Source organism: Molothrus aeneus, chromosome Z (genome assembly GCF_037042795.1).
Source record: "Molothrus aeneus isolate 106 chromosome Z, BPBGC_Maene_1.0, whole genome shotgun sequence".
Lineage (NCBI taxonomy): Eukaryota > Metazoa > Chordata > Aves > Passeriformes > Icteridae > Molothrus > Molothrus aeneus.
The window spans coordinates 2041785-2055139 of record NC_089680.1 but is presented as its reverse complement, the minus strand read 5'-3'; the positions used below and the strand labels follow the sequence as shown (position 1 = coordinate 2055139).

General features: G+C 42.8%; 1 protein-coding gene across 1 annotated transcript in view; it reads left to right on the top strand.

Moving 5' to 3' along the window:
* Window positions 1-444: 444 nt before the first annotated feature.
* ARK2N (arkadia (RNF111) N-terminal like PKA signaling regulator 2N) overlaps window positions 445-13355 on the top strand; it is a 44068-nt gene continuing 31157 nt past the window's right edge. The window contains exon 1 of the mRNA XM_066569621.1: window positions 445-546. The gene's annotated coding sequence lies outside the window, so the exon portion shown is untranslated. The remainder of the gene's footprint in view (window positions 547-13355) is intronic.

The following is a 13355-nucleotide window of genomic DNA, read 5'->3' as shown; positions in this document are numbered from 1 at the left end:
ACACACACACACACACAGACACACGGACACACACACGGACACACACACACACATACACACACACATAGAAGGACACACACACACACACACACACACACACAGACACACACACAGACACACGGACACACACACACACATACACACACACATAGAAGGACACACACACACACACACACACAGACAGACAGACAGACACACAGACACACAGACACACACACAGACACACAGACACACAGACACACACACACACACACACACACACACACAGAGACAGACACACAGACGCGCTCAGCCGCACACGCGCCCTCTCCGGCCGCTCCCGCCGTTCCCTCTCCGGCCGCGCGGGGTCGCTGCGGGGCGCGGGCGGCCCGCGCGGGCGCTCGCGGCGCGGCGGGCGGAAGTGACGGCGCGGCGGCCGCGGTGACATTCCCGGCGCTTCCCGGCGGCCGCTCCGGCTGCTCCCGCGGCTCCGGCTCCTCCGGCCGCTGCCCATGCCCCGGCCGCTGCCCCCGCCGGGCAGGCCGCGAGGGGCCCAGCCTCGCACAGGTGAGCGCGCTGCCGTGCGGGCGGGGGGCCGCGGGGAGGGGCGGTACCGGCCCGGCCGCCCCGGGCGCGGGCGGGGGCTGCGCCCCTCAGGGTGGTCTCGCTGCCGCCGCCGCTGCTGCTGCTGCTCCAGCCCCGGCCCCTCCGCCCTCCTGTGCCCTGACCCCGCGGGGGCGAAACTCCCCACAGATCCCTGGAGCAGCTCGGGGGCCGCTTTGTCTTTCCCGGGACTTTTGTAACGTGCCTCTTTTTTTTTTTTTTTTTTTTCTTTTTTGCTCTTCCTGCAACGACTTTTGAAGTCGTGCGAGCTGTTGGAGAGTTGGAGAGTAGCCCTTGTTTCTCCAAGGGGTCCTTTCTGTGCTTCTCCAGGGGTTTCCTTGCGTCTTCGTTTACCTTGGATGGTGTGTTCCTCTGGTGGGAAAATGTGTTTTCTATGGGAAGGACGCTCGAGTCGCTCGTTGCGTATCCAGCCCGGGTTCCCCTTGGGCTCCTGACATCTAATGGGTTGCAGATGTGGCTCCGAGCCGCACAGCCATCCGAGGGGAATATAAAACTTAACTGTGCTACTGGTTCCTTTTTAAAAGCGAAACAAGGTGGGCTGAGCGGACTTGTAATATTTTAACAATTTCCGTAGTTCCAGTACTGTAACTTTATTTGCCTGGAGGTTATTGAACGACAAAGGCCACTTTCTGAAAGACTTGTTGTTTTGGTTTTGTTTGCCCGGTTTTTAAAAAAATTAAAATTTATTTTTAGGTTTACATTGCTTCCACCTTTTTTAAGTAGCATCGAAGTGTATTTATGTCTTAGTTTGTTAGCCGTGTAACAAGGCAGCTTGCCTCAAAGTTTGTGGATCCCTTGGTGAATCTATAACTGTAATAACTTAGTTAAGCAAGGTCGTGGTTGTAACTAGTTGTGCACTTTAAACCAGCACAAAGTACCTAACAGCACTTCAAAAGCTGAAAAAAAAACTTGTGTGTCGAGATGGCAGAAGTCAGTCCTGTTTGACATTTTTTTTTCCCCTGACAAGTAATTCTAGCTTTTAAAAGTGAATGAGTAAGTAAATCTTTGAACTCTTGAGCATCCCTTTAAAAATGTAAAATTTATTTTCATTCCCCCTCCCAGGGATTTTATTAGGTTTTAGATCTTCTCTGGTACTTGCCAAGCATCAAATAATAATTTCACTTACAGCTTGAAGGGCTGTACTATTTCCACTCTTCAAGCTAAAAATTTAAGTACAAACAGTAATGCCTCTCCCCTTGGAACAGGAAACAAATGCTACATTTAAAATGTTTCTCTTAAAGCATGCTAAGTTGCTTAAATCTATTAAAAACATAGTGTTTGACCTTGAGGTGGAAACTGAGCGTGGTGCTCCTTTGAGCTCCCCAGCGTGCGGCTCTCCTGCCCCAGTGCCACCTGCACTTGCTGCTCCTGTGGTTCCAGTGCTGGGAGCCAGGCTGCCAGGGCAGCACAGCTTTCCCTGCTGCCCTGGAGGAGGGAAACCTGGCCCCTGTGGAGCAAACAGGTCTGTAGCAAACGCCCAGGGGAGCAGTGAGGTGCTCGCCATGCGTTTGCTAAACCCAGACATCCCCCCAATATATATACACATATGTATAGATAGATAAATATAAATAGATACACGGTAGGAAGGCAGTGAGAGGAAGTGTGGGGAGCTCATCTGTCCAGCAGCAGTTGTTCTTAAGAGTAATTTTCTGAGTATTTCTCACCTCCAGTGATCTAGAGGAGGCTGGTGCTGTCCAGACAAGCTCCAAAGGGGGTGGTTATGTGGCTACTGAAAGCCAATAAAAGCAGTTTTCTGTGGTTCTGGCTTTCCAGGGACACTGGTGCTCTGTCTGGGGAACCAAGGGCAGGGAGGCAGCAGGTGATGGAAGGCAGTGTGTGAGTCTGGGCAGCTGGTGTTTCTGCTCGACTACATGAGGGCAACAGTTCTGACTCATTTTGAAACACTCGAATTTTTTAATTACACTGTGTCAGCTATTTTCTCTTTGCTCCCCAGCCCAGTTGCTGGTTGGCGTGGCGAAGAGGTGCAGGCAGGAGGAAGGGCTGCAGCCCTGCACATCCAGACGTGTGAGGTGTGTGGCAGCGCAGCTCTGCCTGCTTGGAGGGAATCACAGAGCACAAACCAGGAGCGGGTGCTGTGGAGGGAGGGGAAACGGGAAGGAACCTGAAGCCACCCACAAGGCAGTTGAGAACAGCCACAGCACACAGAAAATGTTGCCCTGCTCTAGCTGATAAAGAAGGAGGTAGGAAGGATGTTTGGGTGCCTTTGACAAATGGGCACTGTGGAGGGGGTGGGATTAATCGCGTAAGTTAAGGTTGAGTGAACAAAGAGTAAATATGGATTATCGTGAGGGGCTTTGAACATCAAACATTAGGGAGATAAGTTGGTGTAACTCAATGAGAGCAACAAGAAATAATTGCCTTGGCTGTCCTGACCTCCTTCTCCTCGCTGTATATTTACCTTTAAAATGCAGGATTCTTTGCCTGGATCCTGTTCACTTTCTTCCCTTTCCCTTGTATATTATCAAATCAACTCCCTGCACCACCAAGGATGTATGTGCCATCTTTGACCTGCCTGTACATCAACATCTCACTGAAACATCTGTTGATGAGATGGGGGGTCTGCATGCACCACACGGGGAAGGGGCTGCACGCTGAGTTATCCAACTCCCTGGTTACCTCTGACCAAAATACCACCAATTATCTAGCGATATGAAAGCTTTGGAAAGTTTTTCAAATGACTGAATTGTTTCAAGCAACCTACACGTACTTGTGTATAACACTTCAAACTTGTTTTGTTCATGGTACTTTTTTGACAGAATTGGGTCTGTGGTCAATCTCAGCTTCTGTGTTTTTATCTGCAGTTGGCAGAATGGCTTAGAAAACTGCAAGCATTGACAGAAACTGAGCAGCAGATTTAATAACACATTTACTAGATCAAAGTAAAAGATTTAAATATCATAATTGCCAGCATGTAACTTGTACTCTGGAAAAGAATTACTAGAACTTGAATATTTTTGCTGGCTTGAACATTATTGGTGGTGATGGGAGCTGAAAATGAAGCAGCACTGGGAGAGGGGGATAGGCATAGTGCTGGGAAAGAGCTCTGAGATAAAGTGTGGTACAGTGTGTGTTGCTGCTCTGGATGACCTTATGTGGAAAGGAAACAACTTTTGGTTTTCCAGAACCAAAATAAATGTTCAGTGCATGAATGGGAGTTCAGCCTTTATCACTCTAACTCAGGAACAGCCAAACTTATGATACTGGAATCTGTGGCAGCAGATGTTAATTGCAGGGAACTTGGACAACACAAATCACAGAAATAGTACTTTCTGTCACATCTTTGTTCCAGGTTTTTAATGCATATTGCAGTTCTGAGTCTGCTACCCGAGCTTTAGAACACAATGTCCACAAATGTGCAATTTTGAGCAAAAAGAGAACTGGATGAAAGGGACTGTAAATCAAAATGTGCATATGGTCTAAACATTAGCCTGTGCTGTTGCCTCCTCTGATGGACGCAGTCTGTCTCTGAGCTAAGCTGTGACTGATACCTCATCACTTACTCTGTTTTACTGTTTAAGGATTCAAATTTAATCTGTGCTTGCCCATTCCCACCCGGTAGTGCTGCCTCTCCCGGTGTCTGATCAGCGTGAATGCAGCCTGTAGCAGTTTCTCCTGGATGTGACTGGCTCCTGCAGCTGGGCACACACGGGTCACTCACGCAGGGCTGGAAATGAGATGCAGCTCAGCAGCGCAGGTGTTGCAGTGACTCTGTGTCAGATGCATTACTGACTGCTCCAGGAGGTCCTGAGGTGTGTCAGCTTTACGTTCAGAATGATTCACCTCATTATTTAAGAAGGTGTTCAGGGGTTTTGTATCAATTTGACCACACAGTCTGTCTCTCCAATACTTATAAATGATCTAAGTAGCAGAATAGTGTACAGGCTTCAGCCTTACCGTGCCTTGTGATATTTGGTCTCCAAGAAAACAGCTTGAAAGCTGTTAATACTCAATCTGACAACTTTTGAGTCATAAGTGGAACAGGCGGTCACTTTTTAAATAAATGCAAGTTTTTGAAGACTCCTTCAAGCACACCTTCTTGTTTCAGTGTGTGTGGATCATGGATTTGACATTATAGTGAGGATTCTGCAGTGTCCTGCAAGACACTCTTCTGTGTGATGCTTCAAAATTTCCTGAAAATGAGCAGGGAGACCCAGACTTTGATTGTTCCTCTTGCTACCTCTTTGCTCTAGTGTCTTGTTTCATGATGCTTGATGGTTATCATTTCACAACTTATTTTAGAGAAGGCAGATTTCAGTTCCATTCATCCAACATGGGTAGAGGCCAAGTGACTCACAGTAACAGAGCTGGGAATAACTAAGAGCCAGACTTTATAATATCAGTTGTCTGCATGATGAAACAATTTCAGTAATTTGTTTTTCACTGGGACTATTTAATTTTGGTGGTTCCAGTGTGAGGCTGGTGCTCAAACACTTGAAGAAAAAAAAAAAAATCAGGTTGTCCTGATAGCAAGGTGGGGCTGCACCAGTGCCCTTCTCTTGTACTTTGGATTTCTCATCAGCTGGTAATTCTCCTGGCTCCTCAGCTCACTCTCCTGGTTCGTGCTCTCTTGGAATGCCAGGTCTTGCCAGAAAGACATTTCTAAGTAATCTGGCAATTTCGGGAAAAAATCTTGGTAAAGAATGGATCAGGAAAGTTGTCCACTAATTCTGTCTATTTGTGGTTGGAAATGCAGTGATTTAAAGGCTGCCTCCTAATGAAGGAAGTTGGATGAAATTCTTGTGGGGTCCTCGTCGTGTTTGGTGAGAAGTTTTTTGGAAATGAAGTTGCCCTTGTAGGAAAGAATGGTCTTTTGGATAGTAGTGCCTGTGAGCCCGTAAGTGCAATTTCTGTTGCCAATAACTAAGGTTCATCCAGAGGAGGTAACACCTTTTGGTAGCACTGTGCAGAATCTGTGAGGAGTTACAAAAAACCCACGTATTTCTTTGAGTATTGTGGTTTGAAAGCCTGCATGGTGAAGTTCTATTTTTCATGGTTCCACTTACTGTTGTCAGCAAGTCATCTTACATGCAAAATACAGACTTTGGATCCACTCACTGTAATAAAGAAAATCGAGGAATTGTTGAATAAAACTGAGCTAAGGAAGTTAATTGAATATCTTGCCAGGATTCATAAGCTCTCAATAATTACTTATAAACCTCACCTCAACCTAAAGTGAGTTTGATAACAGACACCTGATTTCCCTTGTTTGTTTTACAAGATCAAAATATTTTTTTTACTGTTTAACACCTGCAGTGGATATCATTGTTTGTCTGAATGGAGCTCTCCAAGCTCCAGCAGCAATAAGGCTGTATTGAATTAATGGAAAGAGGTTGAATTGATAATCCAGGCTCCATGCTCTTTTGGTTTTGTTCTTCCATCTCCCCTTTTACTGGGAAAGCTGTTTATATAGTTTGTCTCCTGTTGCTAACCAGTAGTTCTGCCAGCTGAGCCACTTTTTCCTAAACAGGAATAATAATGTAAGAAGTCGTTTTAGGGTAAAAGATGCGTTTTAAGGATTGTTTGGTTTGCAGTTTTTTGGGGAAGGGGAGGGAAAGAGGCGATTAATGTTTGTTTTTTTAATTTTTTTTTTTTTAATCTTGACAGTACTTGCTTGCAGGGTTCTGCTGAAAACTACCTTTTAATTTTCTTTTTCTTTTTATGTAGCTGGTAACTTGGTATCTTCTTACATACTGTTATTTAATTTCTGCAGTCAAATACATGCAAAGTCTTTTGTGTCTTGTGGGAAAGAAACTGCATTCTGGTCTGCATTCTGGTCTGTCTGCTCTCTTGAAGTAGAGCTCAAATTTCTTCTCCTCTGCCAACTGGAAGTAAATACTGTAGAAAGATAATAAAGCCCATGCTAGAGGCATTTTTGGTTATCACACACGTGACTAGCTTTTGACCCAGTCCATTCTTCTTTTTTAAATGCCCAAAGTAGTTTTTGTTCATTTGTAGAGCCAACCTGTGTTTGCTTCGTACTGAGACCTGGGATGTGAATCCTTTGTTCTTTTAGGAGCACTTTGGACATGTAAAGACTGCGCTGTGATTGTTAGCAGGCTGGTGGATGCTGAAATCAACTGGCACCTCTTGGTGTCAAGAGCATCCCACCAGCTGTTAAATTTCATCATTTGAATGCCACATGACTTTGCTTTAATGTACTGATACCATTTATTTTTCTGTGGTATACCTCCTGTAAATCTCTATTGCAGTATTTAGATTTGATACTGCTAGCTCAGAAATTAAAGAAGCAAGTGAATACCGTGAGTAGCTATGTGGATAAGAAACTTGTTTGAGATCAGGGCTTGTGGGGCTTGCAGCTCCTTTTCAGCCTTTCTGTAGAATTTGGATGTGTCACCTGATGGTCAGACCATAAAATGGGAATCTTACTGCCCTATACCTTATGGCAAAAACTGTCATTGGTGTTGAATTAAAGCCTTTGAAACTTTAAAATACCTGAGAGTTGGTTTTGTTTGTTTACCATGGCAAAGATGTGCAAAAACATCTGACCATAAAATATTTACAAACTGTAGAGTTTCTTAGTATCTCATAAGTTGTCTTTGTTAAAGGGCTGTCCTAAACCCACAGCAAGTCTAGTTCAGTGCAATGAGCTTTTGGGGAGATGTGGAGATGCTGGAAAATTGCTGTGGAATGTGGCACTTGAGGACATGGTTTAGTGGTGAACTTGAGGACATGGTTTAGTGGTGAACATGGTGGTGGTGCTGAGTTGAAGGTTGGACTTGATGATTTTAGAGGTATTTTCTTACCTTTACGATTCTCTGAATATGGCACTGCTGAGATGTATTTACTACTTTGAAGTTACATTGCAGTTGTCCTGATCTACCAGTTGGAGCTGTTGGCAAATGACACAATGTTGATTACTTTCAAATGTTCCTAACTTCTGCTCTGAAAATTAGGATTAATTTGTTACGTGGTGTTCAGGCAATTCAAAATGTGGCTTTTACGTGAGCATTACATTTATCGTGGTAGAACAACAGACCAGCGTTTCTTTAGGACATCTGTTTGTATGTAGTGGGGAAGCACAGAGCCCCTTTCATTCAAGAAACAGAAATGGATAGGTAAAGTGGGAAAACCTGTTCAACTCGGTATCTTAGAAAAAGGTGGTCCATCCCTGTGATGATCCTCTTTAGGGTGATCTCCTGCAAACTGATGTATACCAGAGGGAAAAGGGAACTTTTGTTGTGTTGATTTCTGCCACTTGTTTTACTGAAAGAAAAAATGTGAAAGTGGGTCATTTAAAGTTTTAGAACCAGGTAGTAATAAAGATATGCCCACTCTAATTTTTAGCGTAGAGAGCTTTGTAGACTTTAAATTGCTGTGCCCTTGAGAAAAATGGTTTCATTATGAGGAAGAAAGGAGATTCTTAGAAGGCTAAGTGGAGCCAACCCTTCGTGCTTTTATCTGTGTGCAAGGACTGTGATTTTTTTATTGTGGGGTTCCAAGTGCAGCTGGTGAATGTTTATGGAAGCCTGTGTGCGGAGTTGTGAAATAAACCTTAGCTGGTACTTGCGTGTCCTTTGAAGGAGGCAGAATATGTGCATAAAGCATTACAATGCAAAAACCTGTATTTAAATGTGCAGTCTTACTTCTTATGTAGGATAAAAAAATGTTGCCTTTCAAGATGGCAAAGGATGCTCCGCAAAGCTTTGTATTAACACATACACTTGTAATTTGTATTCAGGCCTTGGTAATTTGTATATGCAGCCTGTTGAGCACTGAGTAGGAGCAGCCTGTTTTTAACCTTCATTTATTTATGCAAAACCAGTTGAAACACAGAATTAGTTTAATCCTTTCTTCTTTTGCTTTGTACTGCAATTCTCGTACCCTGCCTGTTCCGAAGGGTCCTATTCTTTGGGGTTGCTACCAGGCCTGATTTGTGAATCATCTGATAAAGATCCAGCTCCACTCCCAGAAATGTGCCTTAGGTAGAATCGCATGCCAGTGAGTCAGCTTTAGGGCAGCATTTTCAAAGGAACGCTATATAAATTACACAGTATCCCTGTGGGGGCGGCTCGGTGTTATGAAAAATCTGCCGTGGAGCATCGTGCACACACATCCACACAGAGCTGAGTCAACTGTCTTGACTTAAATTGACTGAGTGCTGGTCTCACTTCTGTTGTTTTAAGTGCGCTGGTTTGTGTAAGACTTAAAAGAAGATGAAAAGGAATGTGTGGTATCTTCGGGAGGGAAGCCAGAAAGTGTTGGTATTTATACATTTGTCTGGGTGCAGATCGGTCTTTCCTGATAGATGTCTGATTTTTTGAATTTACTCATTTTTAGTTAATCAAGCATTCTGCTCTCTGGTGCAAGGTAATGGCTTTAAACTGACAGCGAGTAGGTTTAGATGAGGTATTAGGAAGAAATTCTTGGCTGTGAGGGTGGCAAGGCCCTGGCACAGGATGCTCTGTCCCAGGAAGTGTCCAAGGGAAGGGTGGATGGGGCTTGGAACAGCCTGATCCAGTGGATGGTGTCCTTGCCCTTGGCAGGGGATTGGAACTGGATCATCTTTTCAGGTCCCTTCCAACCCAAACCATTCTGTAATTCTCTGATATCTCTATGTGTTTTTTGTACTAAAATGTCTATGGTGAGTTCACTGGATTAACTGTTCATTTTTGATGGGAAGGAAGGTGATTTGAGAAGAAAGAAAACATGATTGAGACCCCTACAGTGGCAGAGGGTTTTGGTGAAGCTTCAGAAGTGGACAGGTTCATTAGCACTTCACATCTTCAGAGTTACACATCCTTCTGTCAGAAGAGGGCCTAACTTTGCTTTTTGCCAACAATTTATCCTGTATTCTGAAGCATACATGCATTACAGTCAACTCTTCCGTATCTGGGCTGTTTGCAGCTTCTCTCCTTTCCCAGCCCACCCTCCTCAGACACACAGTCTATCAAGTGTTCGAGTCAGAGTTCTTAATGAGCTTGTCTGTGTGTTTACATTTTTAAAAATAGTCAGCTGTTTTACATAATTTTATTAGCCTCTGTTTTATGCGCTTGTCGTTACCTCTCTCACACCTCTGATTTATTCCATCTCTGTTGGGTAAATGTGAGATAATGTAACCCAGTGGAGATGGAAATAATTGTTTAGAAATGAGCCATTATAGCGTTTAGTTCCTTATAAATATCAAAACATTCATATTTAGATGAAAATAACTGACATCTGTGGCACTGAAGCTGTGAGGTTGGAAGAATTTGGAAGGATCTCTAGTTAACTCTGTACTCTGAACAAATAACTTATATACAGCTTTAACTTTTCATTTATGTAGTCACAAAAGCCTAAAGAATGTACAAGATGTTATTTGCTTCAATAATATAAGTACAGTTTCTCATTAAAAAAAACCTGTATCTTCCAGTTGAATGGTAAGTGGTGAGAGGAGGTGGGTTGTTCAAATTGTTTTCTTTCAGCACTAACTAAAAGGGCATTAAAAGGCAGTGTTCTGCTAGATAATTCTTTTTCCTTACAACAATTGCTAGAATTGGCATAAGAAGGTTAGAAAGGGAAAAGAAGTGGTCTGTTGGACTGTGATTAAGAGGAAATGTGTCAGTAATAAGCTAAAATGAGTTTTCCAGCAAGCTGCTGTGATAACACTAGTACCTGCAAAACAAGAATCTGTCCTGTCCATAGGTTCAGAAAAAGAAGAGCTGGTTTGCTGCATACAAGGTAGGCATTCTTTATCATTAGTCAGCTCAATAACACCTAAAATGACAATGTCCAATTAAGGTTAGGGTGTCATGGGGTTTATTAAGTATTACAGGCTGTTTGAGAGGTACTCCTTGTTCAGCTGAAGTAAGTAAGTTGTAAATAGAATGAGTAACATTCTAGCTGTTAATATATGACACATGATTTACTATGTTGATTGCTTGGCCTGAGTAGCTGGATTTGATGAACGCTTCAGCCTTAAGCTGTGTAATTCAGCTAATCTTCCTAATAGCTGATACAGAGCTCTGTTTTATCTGTGTTGTGGGAAGGACATGGCTAACAAATGGATATTTTAATTGCTGCTGAGGACTGCTTACCTAGGTGAGGGCTTTTGTAGTTCCCTGTGCTCTGCCACGGAGCAGAGGCACCAGGAGCTCAAACCAGAGATCAGCAGGCAACAGCCACCAGCAGCAGCTGCAGTTCCACATGGGTTGGGTGGCCTGCCTGGACATGGAGAAGGACCCAATAAGGTGCTGTAAAGCCCCAAAAATCAGCAGTGAACTGAGAGGTGCAGGCAAGATGGGTGAGGGGCAGGTGCCTAAATTCTGTAATTCCCTGGGGATTTCTTTGTTCTGGGTCCCTCTCCAGAGACACACAGCTTATCTGCTGCTCTAACACTCTGTTAAATTATTTACTTTTATAATCTGATGCCTGAAACTCTGCTCTGGAAACCTGCTGTCTTTAATATAAGTCTTTGTGCTGTAGTACATATTACATGAAAATTGTTCTTTAGGAAGCTACTATCACCTCTGAGGCTTTTTGCTCTTAATTTTTTTTTTTAAATTTACAAAAATCTCTTCCCAGAGCAAAGGGCACCGTGAAGGAATGCTCAGGACCTTCTGCTGTCTCTAGGCAGAACCTGTGAGTTCAAGGTGTGATGATACAAAACAGCAAGCAGCTTTAAATCAGATCTGTTTTTTTTTAACAGGGATGATTTGTGCTTGCTCTCCCTTCCCTCCTTCCTGCAAGCTCTGGCAGAAAATGTCACTTGCTTTCTCATTTTGACTTCTGCTGGCTTATTGAAAGGAATCTACACGCAGAAGAGTGGGCCAGTTCTGTGCACAGGAGGGAATATGGTGGTGCAGTCACAGTTAGGTGGGGAAAGAATGGGGACAAAACCCAGAGAGGCTGGGCTGTCTCTGCAAATCTGACCTTCAAAATCCTTCTGGATTTCTTCCCTGAAGTGCAGATTCCCTAGTGTACAAATTGTGTGCCTTTACAAATGAGTCCATGATTTGAAAATATTTCCCAGGATAATTTAATGGCTTCCTCACACTGGTGTTGTCTGTGTGACTTGGAAAATAACATTTTCTGTTGGAAAAATTAAGCACAGAAGTTTTTACAAAATTGCCTTTTAAAATTTTTGTTGCAATATCTGTTCACCAATAAAAGGAGAATGCCATGTCTGATCAACATCTAATTAAGTATCCATCTGTGTCTGTAAGCATCACAACTTATTTTCAGTGCTGTGTTCTCATTTCAGTAGAAAAATGGTCTTTTGCTTGCACCACCTTGAGATTCCCTCTTCTAGTACTGTTACTAGAAAGGTGAATGGCAAGAAAGGAGTGGGAGTTTTTCAATAAAGTCTCTTCTTGCTGTTCTGTACATTTTTCAGAGGGAGCTAAATACAGACATTTTTTTCTTTCTTTGAGACAAGGATTTCCTTGGCATAGATATTTTTTGCCAAACGGACTGTATTCTTCTGTGAAGCAAAGTCTGTTTGAGTCATGGTACGGTTATTTTTTTCCCACTGAGAGAAAGGCAAAGCTCTGGTATATATATATATATATTAATAAAGGAATTGATGATGTCTAAAGAGCCAGTTCAATGGACCTGTAGAGTACAAACCTTACCAGAACATGTGGGGTTTTTCTATATACACAGAAACACATCAGTATCATGAAATTACTATTCCCTCCTCTACTGCCAACTCACTGAAAGTCACTGTGTGAGGGATCAAACCAGTGTGGTTGGAGTAGTTAAACATCCCACTTAATATTAAAAAACTCCAATAAAATAATTTTAATGGAGCTGTTGGCAAGGTGGCAGTGTGCAGATGAAACATATTTTTTTCTGGCTGATAGACCAGAGAGATGGAAAGGCAAGTGCCGGTGTTGCTATAGCCCCTTTGGGAGCTGTGAGGTAAATTATGTTTCCAAATAGGACATTTGTGGAAAAAAGTCTACAGCTGACTTTGGCTGCCCTTTAGCTTCATGTCAAGCTGTTCTTTGTGCTCCCCAGGCTAAAAGGTTGAACAGTGCAGAAATTTTTCTGCAGTTATTAGTATGAATGTTTAAGTATGTTTTCATTTGGCCAAGCTAATACTCCTTTGGTTTGTGTCTGAGCAACCAATATTTTCCCTGTGTGTACATTTCAAAACTCTCAGAGAAGATATTTTTCAATTTAAAGTTCATGGCCAGAGGAAAGCTGGGAGCTGCACTAGCAGGTACAAAACAAATTCCACTTATTCCATCATCAAATCTGTGTTTTACTTACCTGTATAATAGGAGAATTATTTGATAGTACATGTTTGTGAGTGAATTACATAGAAATATTGATTTTACTGACATGCATTTATGTCTCAGAATGTGTGTATTCATCTTTTAGGGTTGTTGCTGCTCTGCAGTAGCCTTGGAAATAAATTGTTCCTACATGATGTTTACTGCTTACATGAAATTACTGTCTCCAGAAAGTCTTCTTTGAAGCTGCTTTCAAGAGAGGGTTACTCAGCGAAAGTATGCAGAAAGTATCTTTTCCACAATATTTTTGGTCTAAATATTTTTAGACTAAAAATATTGTGGAAAGGAGGAACATGTATATCAGGAACATATTTAGTTTAAAAAACATTTTAGTCTGTTTTTTGGAAGGGATATGCTGAGTTTATTGTTCAGGATTTCGGGTTTGTGGGTTTTTTTCCTCATATGTAGCAGGTTTGGTCTTGCCCATCTCCATCTTTCTTGTGATGTCTGATATTAACCAATCCTTCTTTCCTTAGCTGGTGTTTCACTCCCATG